The sequence below is a fragment of the Phalacrocorax aristotelis genome, chromosome 9 (assembly GCF_949628215.1).
Source record: "Phalacrocorax aristotelis chromosome 9, bGulAri2.1, whole genome shotgun sequence".
Taxonomy (NCBI): Eukaryota; Metazoa; Chordata; class Aves; order Suliformes; family Phalacrocoracidae; genus Phalacrocorax; species Phalacrocorax aristotelis.
This window is the reverse complement of record NC_134284.1, coordinates 20,952,266-20,960,413: the sequence shown is the minus strand read 5'-3', so window position 1 is coordinate 20,960,413 and position 8,148 is coordinate 20,952,266. Positions and strand designations below refer to the sequence as shown.

The following is an 8,148-nucleotide window of genomic DNA, read 5'->3' as shown; positions in this document are numbered from 1 at the left end:
ATTACAGATGGTTGGAGGACAGTGCAATGCTAAGTGGGAGGAAGGCTTCCCTCTAGAAATGGACTGTCAGCAAAGTCAGGAGGGGATATAATCAGTCACAGCTCACCTTTACCAACCAAGAATGATCACAGATGTGGCTTTCAGCTTGCTAAATATTTTCTGCCATGTGAATTCGTCAGATTTTTGGCCTGTGCATAAAACTCTCCTCAGACCTTCTCATATATAGACACATAGTGCTGAGTTCCTTTAGAGAACACGAGTAGTTTGATTTACTTAAGTGGTTTTATTGTTCTAATGAAACTTTGATGTGTATTTTTGGTCACTTTCACTGATTTAGAAAACAGTGGTCTTATGGATGTGGTGGCTTGTATGTTCTGATCCTGACTGTATCTACATGGACCTTTCTTTGAACAAAATGTAGCACAAACGGTACCAGCAACAGTGGGAAAATCTACAAGTATTTTTACTACTGCCACATAACTTTTACCCAGATGTGTGAAATACTAATTTCGGATGCTGAGAGAGGTTATCAGATATGGGGAAGGTGGTGGGAGTTCATTTCCAGGTGAACAGTATATATTCCTAGCATGAACAATAAAACTGGAATCTGGCTGTGGCATGTTTGTAACAAGCTCATAGCTGCTTGGCAAAGCAAGGAGGGAAACGTGCTTAATATAAGCAGATTAAAGACATCTCAAGGACAAAGCACGTGTGCTGACACACCGTGTACATTGTAAACACCTCTCTACCTGCATATAACAAACTTATGAGACCTGTTGTGCAAAGCAAGCAAACACACCCGCGTGGGAAGGGGACTGGTGGCAGGGGCAAGCCTGGCATGCAGGCTCTCCCGGGCCCGGCCTCTGCTCTCCCTCACGACACCAGGCCTGTGGGCCAGCGCCCCTCGACGCTGGGAGAGATCCCCGGCACCCTACCAGCCCCGTCCTGCCCACCCTCCGTTTTGCTGGTTGGAGGGTGAAGCCCCCGACGCCCGGGCTGACTGGGAACGGCGAGGGCTCGCAGAGTAACGCCTTGTAGTCGCCATGCCAAGCGCCGCTGAGGCGTGACGTCCCCTTTGGCACGGGTACCACCGAACTTGGCCGCCCCCTCCCCTCCCCTCCCCTCCCCTCCCGCCACATCTGTGGAAGGCTGCAGCCACGGAGGACGGCCCCCCCTGCTGCCCGCCGCGGGGTCCCCACGCCCACCCGCCATGTCGGGCGCCCCCTCAGGCGCTGCCTGCCCCCGCCCCGCCCCACCCCGCCTCTCCCCCCCCGCGCACCACGTGGCCCGGGCACCGCAGCGCCGCTGCGCAGGCGCTGTGCCCGCTCCCCCCTGCCCGGCCGAGTCTGGGGCTTTGGATCAAAATGGCGGCGGCCGGAGCGGGGCCGGGAGGGAGCAGGCGGTGCTGAGCGGGGAGGATGGCGGCGGTGAGCGGCTGCCGGAGGTGAGGAGCCGCGCAGGGAGCGTGGGCTGGGAGGGAGGCTGGGCTCCGTGTCGCGGCGGCAGAAGGGAGGGGAGGGGGCGAGACCGTCGCCGCCCCTGCGGCGGGGCTCCCTGAGCTGGGGTCGGGTGCGTGCCCTGCCGGGCCGGCAGCGCCCCGCGCCGGCCGAGGGCAGGCTTCTCCCGGGCCCGCCTTCTCTCTCCCCGTCCGCGGCTCCGTCGCTGCGGTGGGGCTGGGGTGCGGGTCCCCGCTGCCCCGCAAGGCCTCCCGCCGCCGGGAGCGGCCCGTCTGCTTATGCTGCTCTCGGGGCAGGGTGGGCCCGGCCCGGGCCGCAGGGGTACCGGGCCCGGAGCACCGGCAGCGGCCTCGCCTCTGCCTCTTCTGACCGTCGGGTCCTGCCTTACGGCCCTCTGTCCTGAGGAGCGCTCCCGCCCGGGGCGACGTGGCCCTCCGGCGCTGGGCGGCAGCGGCTCCCCGCGGAGCCCTCGGCGGGGTGGTTGGGGTCTCCTCAGGCAGGAGCCGGTGCGGGGCTTGTCCCCCCGCTGCTGCGGTGCTCCCCTGGCCGCCGGCCGGTGCGAGAGCGACCGCGTTGGCTCGGTGTGGGCTGCGGGGCTCCGGCGTGTGCGCCCGGCCGTTCGGCCCGTCCCTTGGCAGCTCCTCTGGCCTTGAGGTTCCTGCCGCCCTGGGATGCCGGGTTCCGGCTTGGTCCTCTCCGTACAGGTGTTACCGCTGTGTTCCTGGAGATGATGTGTGTGCTTGTGCCTCTGGAATATTCCTGCTGCTGGTGGGAGAGTGCTTTGCTGTTGGTTCGTGCTTCTACTTGCTCTCCCCTGCCATCCGATTTGAGGTTTTTGGGTGAAAGATGACACACGTGTCAAGTGCTAGCATAAAATGTGATAGTAAGATAATAAAATATGTGTTGACACAACGAGACTTTATTTGTGTAAGAATTTAGCTTAGGGAATGTAGCATCGCTTGAGGCTTTACTCCAAACCAGTGTAATGTGATATATAAATCTAAAGTTTTGGTCAGATATAACACTGGGATGTGGTCTCCTCAGGTTTTACCACATATTGCATGCTCTGTTTTCCTTTAGAAAAGGAGAAAATAAAAGCAGAAACTTGGATACAAAATTTTTAGTGCTCGTAATGTTTTCTGAGGCACTGAGGAGCTTGGTGAGTTAAAGCTTTAGTCTCTTTGCCTGAAAGATGTTAGGGAAGAGGATTAGTCTTCTAAGATTCGCCTTTATTGTTTCAAATGTAAACCCTGGACCACTTTATTCCCAGTTCTGTGTTAGTATGTTTCTTTACATGGGGAGGTGTAGGGAGGGGAATTCCTTTTTAGATCTGATGAGTTTAGATCCCTCTCTGTTTGAACTTTTTGCTGAAGACAGTGGAAATATTTCTTCCTCCTTTCTCCCATCCTCCTCCTGTTGACTAAGAGTCTGCTGTTAACGTAACAAAATTAATTCTACAGAAACTATTTTTGAGGATGTGGAACAAGTGTCTTTTATTTAGTAATGTACAGACTCTGTGGACTGTGGTGTTTAAAAGGTGAGGTCTGAGTACTTATTTTGTAGAATATCTGGTTGAAGATAATGTATTGGAAAGGTATGCCGTGTGATGTTTTCTCCCATCTTGGCATAATTCAATTCTAACTAGTCTTAGTTGATGGACCAAAGCATAATTGAGCCATTTAAGAACTTGCTGCTTCAATGCATCAAATAATGTGTAAGCATTACTGTATGTTCATGCTTGTATGTAAACCTCTGATGACTGTCGTAGCGAATGAAGGTTGTGTCTTAAGTTACAGCATAAAGCTGCTGATTGCTCTTTTTTATTCAGATTTAAAGTTAGACTTGCATGGTTGGACTACATATAGGTAATCCTCAAAACAGACTTCAGTATTTTGTGTAGAATGTACAGCCAGTGTTTGTTTCTGTTCATTAGAGACGAAAAAAGCTATTGAATCCTTTGTAATTCATCTCAGCTGCACTAAGCATTGTTTTACTTGCTTGCAAACTTTAGCCAATATATAAATGGGTTTGACATTCTAATCTAATTTTGTATGTTTAAACATACAAGAAGCACAGACACAAGTCATCTTGGATCACTTTCTGTGCATTGTTGTAATTCCTGGCTTTTTAAAAATCCTTGCCTCTTACTAACGTAAGTGAATTTTCTTCATATGTCCAGATTCCCTTGCTGAGTCATAGATACAGTAGTAGTGTAATGCTTATAGCTGGCACTGATTTGCAAAGAGTCATACATGAGAGTAGAACAATTTTTATAAGCTCTCCTGGAAGACTTGCATGGACTTGTCATAGTGATTTTTTTAAATTAATTTTTATTTCCCTTCTTAGTTTTCAAGCTTGTCTGAGAAGCTCAAAACTGTGTTGTGAAGGTATGTTGCTCATTCTTAAATTATAGTCGAATGTCCTGTCTTAGCAGCCAGCTGTTTGAATTTAATTCATTGGGGCTGTCAGAGCTTGATGAATAGACTAAGGAAATAGTGAGTCTTCATTTTGAAAGCAGCCTTTCAAGTTGCTGCATACATAAGGTCAGGTTTACAGCTGTCACTGATGACAATTAACTAGAGGCTTGTAGGGAATGAATTCTAGGCTTGGACAATGTCTTCCTCTGTCCTGCTTTGCAGGCTGTATTGGTGTTGTGGGATCTTGTGGTCCTGCACATGGCCGTAGGAGGAGGTGTGATGCTAGCCCTGCCCCTCCTGCCACCCTGGTGCTAGTTTGGTCTTGTTATATCAGACCACATGCAAGAAACGGGAATGTATGATGTCTTGGTTGTGCTGCGATGACCAAGATAGTTGTGGCTGGCTGCCCTCCGGAGGCAAAAAGTAAGATGCACCAAAACAAGCTATGGACGTCTCGCATGGGCTGCATATAGTTCACATCAAAACATCTAGAGATAATGTGAGATTACTCTTAAGAAGAAATAACCATCATCTTAGTAATGCTAATGAGAATCTGACTGCTCTTATGGCAAATCCTATTATAAAACCGCTAGTTTCAGTCTTAACTCTACACTTTCTTTTTGTCTTTTCTGAACATAATTACATGAGTGTTGATTTCTGTTACCAGTTCAATGGCTTGTACCATTTTTTTCACACAAGTCTGGAAAACTGATATACAAACTTTACTGTGCATGAAGTGAAGACTGGGAATCCTAGTTCATATAGAAGTGTTAGATGAGCTTCCAGTGAGTCATGTAGTTATTGATCAGTTTCATTACCCAGGCTCTTTCAAGAATGAGGCTTGTCAGTGTATCTTTAAATCTTTGGACAGAAGCTATTGTGGATTTTTAGAATGCTCTTTCAAATGTTGGCTTGCCGGTATGCCTGAAGGGACTGCAGATGCAAAGTTTGATGCTAGTCTTGCATTTTGTGCCTTTCTAGTCTGCCTGGCATGTCTCCCAAGAAGGATGCCAATTGTAATGATGATTTCTGTATAATGAGTGGATGCTAGTAGATCTGAAATCCTTGTGTGTTTTATGTAGAAACACTGAAAATTGTGTGTTGGTTAGAGTAGAAATGGGTAAGAGGGAAAACAGATAAGGAGTTGAATATCAGCGATGGCATATGCAACATATTTCGTACCTTGCTGTCTGGAGTTTCAAAAATTTTTAGCATTTTGCTTCCATCATCTTATTCTCTGTCTGTGGTGTTTTAGTTTCCAGTGTTCAAGCAAAGAGATCAGATGATGTCAGAGGTTCACCTGAAACTGAAGGGGACCTGAAGTCTCTCATTTCTCTGTCCTTGGGACTATGGCAGATGGCTTTCTTGCTTTAGAAGGATGCCCGTGAAGTTCTTGGTTAGGTGCTTAGTGGCAACATTGGCTATGAAAAGTTTGCTGGCACAGTGTAGAGGCAAGGTCAGGTAGGTAAAGGGGATCTGGGAGTGGGACTGTGTTGCCTAAAGCTTGTTAGGTTGAAGTACATACATAACTTTATACTTAAATCAGATTTAAACTGAACTGGTTGGTCCTTTGGTTGTAAGTGTTTTGCAAGGTTACACCAAACACAACTGAATGTGTACTTTAACACCTAGTGGGCTTGCAGACAAGTGTTCAGCCTGTTGGGGATTTTCTGTCATCAGTGGGTTAAACTATTTCTCTAAATGAAAACTAGGAATTACCGTGTTATACCAGAGTGATAAATCATGGGGGGGAAAACCTAACAGCAGTCAAAACTGATTAAGAAGAAACTTTCAGAAACATTGGGGGGATGTAACGTTTGAGGGCAACATCTTCCTAAATCAGCTTCTAAGTTCCAGATGTATCTTCTGGAGATCCTGTTTTTCCAACTCAACGTTCTAACAGTAGCTGTTATCTGTATAAATGTCTGACCATTTTGTAAACCCTGTTTGATCTTTGCCCTCAAACCTTGTCTGAATTCACTGGTCATACTGCATGCTCTGTATGACACTCCAGCTTCATTGTATGTTCAGTTCGTCCTGTATTAGAAAGACTGGATTTTTTTTCTGTCCCTCCTTGCTTTTCTTACGTATCATATACTGTTTCCAGTCCACTATAGCAAATTGTAAAGGGTATAATTTAATTTTTTTAAATCTCAAAGAATCTCGCTGGAGAATGGCAATATCAGCAGCACTACATCTTCTTAAAGAGCCTTTTTATTTCTACTCTGTTTTATTTGATATAGGATTATTTCAGTCTGCTAGCATGCAGCTTTTAAGATTAATCTCTTTCCTGGCATTCTTCATCACCTCAAATCTTAAGTGTTATCTAGTGGGAAGCGTTTTAGAGATAGATGAAGCTTGTTAATGGTATGCAAGATTCTTCTCTAACTCGGAAGCCTTGCCCAAGATCTGTTAAAACTCTGTTTCAGGATAATCGTCAAACCATTTTATACTACTACTGTTGGTAACGATGGCTAAACTCAAAGGACTTCATCAAAACACTAATGTAATAAATGACTGCTGCTTGGTCTTTCAGTTGGCCATGTTATTTTGTGACCTGGTACTTGCAGAAGCTCTGTGTGATCAGTAGAGCTGTGAAATATGTCTATGCATGCTTACGTATGTGTTTTAGATTTTAGTTTGGGTTGGAGAAGACTGTTCTTCCTTATAGCCCAGTGCTGGGATTTGAATGAAGTTTGGAATACAGAAAGCAGGAATACCAGTGTCTTGTGAAAGCATCAAACATTAGTAAAATTATACCTATTTATATGCAAATCAAAGTACTTTTTGGGTGGCCAGGTAGGTCACATTGTGTTAGTGAGAAATTAGAATGTTGCTTTGCTTATCGTCTGCTACCCCAGGTGTCTGTACTGCCATGAAGTAGGTAAAACACTTCTGTAATGGGTGGGTTATTCTATTTGCTTTAAGAATAATTAGTAAGAGTGACAAAATTTCCTTTTCATACTTTCTCCTGACCCCAATATTGGAAATGCTGCTTGAGAGCTGACTAAAAAGCCTTCTAAAATAACAAATCTAATCATAATACAGTGAGACGGTGTTGTCTGGACTTGTGCTGCCTTATTCTTTTAGCTTTTTTGATCTTCTGCTTTAGCTTTGTTCCCATGATAGCTTGATGTAAAGGGGGTTGGGGAGGGAAGTGGTTCCTTGACTGTAGGAACTGAGGAACTGGGTTTGTTGTGGATTTGGTGATCTTTGACTTTGTCTAGGAAGATGCAAGTCCTATTTGAGGACTTTCTGCTGCTGTGCTAATTAGAGTGCTCATCCGTGCACATTCTGTAGTGTTTAATATGAGGTTGTTCTGACATACTTTGTACAAATGAAGGCATTTAGAGGTTTTACCTCATATACTCAGACATCCGTTTCTTAAAATATGTAAAGGTTAACTACCTCTGAAGCTGCTTGTGATATTTAGCTGAATGACCAGAAGATTTCATCTTGGAGAAAGGAGGAGTGTAAGCATGTACGTGGTAGTGTTTTGTGTCATCCATTAAAAAAAAAGTCATAGACTAATCAAGTATGGAAATATATTAAAGGCTGATGTCCTATACCTTGACTTATCCTGTAACGGGTATCTCAATTTCAAATGTCTCGAGAGGTGAAATGAAATACATATGAAATCTCTAGAATGCAGGCAGAGAAGATAATGTTAATAGGTTCATGGATTTCTTTAAAGTCATTATAGCAGTGACTACAGCTCACTGAAATACAATCAAATTGCTTTTACTGACATTTTCATTGAAGATACCTCAGTCTGCAATGAAGTACTTTAGGAAGTTTTTGAAATGGGTTTTTTATTGTACTTCAGACACTAGCATGGTAGAAGAATGCTGAGTTGACAAAATGCACACTCAAGATGGGAAGTTTTGTATTATTCAGTGTAGTGATGGCCTTGATACTGAATGAGGAAGAATCTAAGCTATGTCAGTACTTTTCAGCTCCTGAGAGCCCACAGTTGTTACTGGTGAGCTGGATGTAAGCACCATGATTCCTACAAAGAAATGTATATAACAACATGACCAGTTGTTGGTCAGTATCATTGTGAGTCCCCCCCACCCTCCCAATATACTAAGTATCTCCATATCCTCTGCAGTTTATTTTCATGAGTGATTTAGGGATTTAGCTTATCTAAATTTTGGATAAGAACATGTGTTTACTGCTTCGGATTCTCAAATCCTAACTTGGCTGACTTTGTAGAGCCAAAGCTAATATTAAGAGAATAATTGGTTTGGTTTTTTTTATAAAAAGATGCGTGA

General features: G+C 45.0%; 1 protein-coding gene across 9 annotated transcripts in view; it reads left to right on the top strand.

Moving 5' to 3' along the window:
* Positions 1-1,298: 1,298 nt before the first annotated feature.
* BTBD7 (BTB domain containing 7) overlaps positions 1,299-8,148 on the top strand; it is a 55,339-nt gene continuing 48,489 nt past the window's right edge. For 3 of the 9 annotated variants that reach the window (XM_075103767.1, XM_075103759.1, XM_075103762.1), the window contains exon 1: positions 1,304-1,444. The gene's annotated coding sequence lies outside the window, so the exon portion shown is untranslated. Of the gene's footprint in view, positions 1,445-2,533; positions 2,617-8,148 lie in introns of those variants that run through there. The other 6 variants (XM_075103769.1, XM_075103764.1, XM_075103768.1 and 3 more) reach the window with 4 other exon arrangements.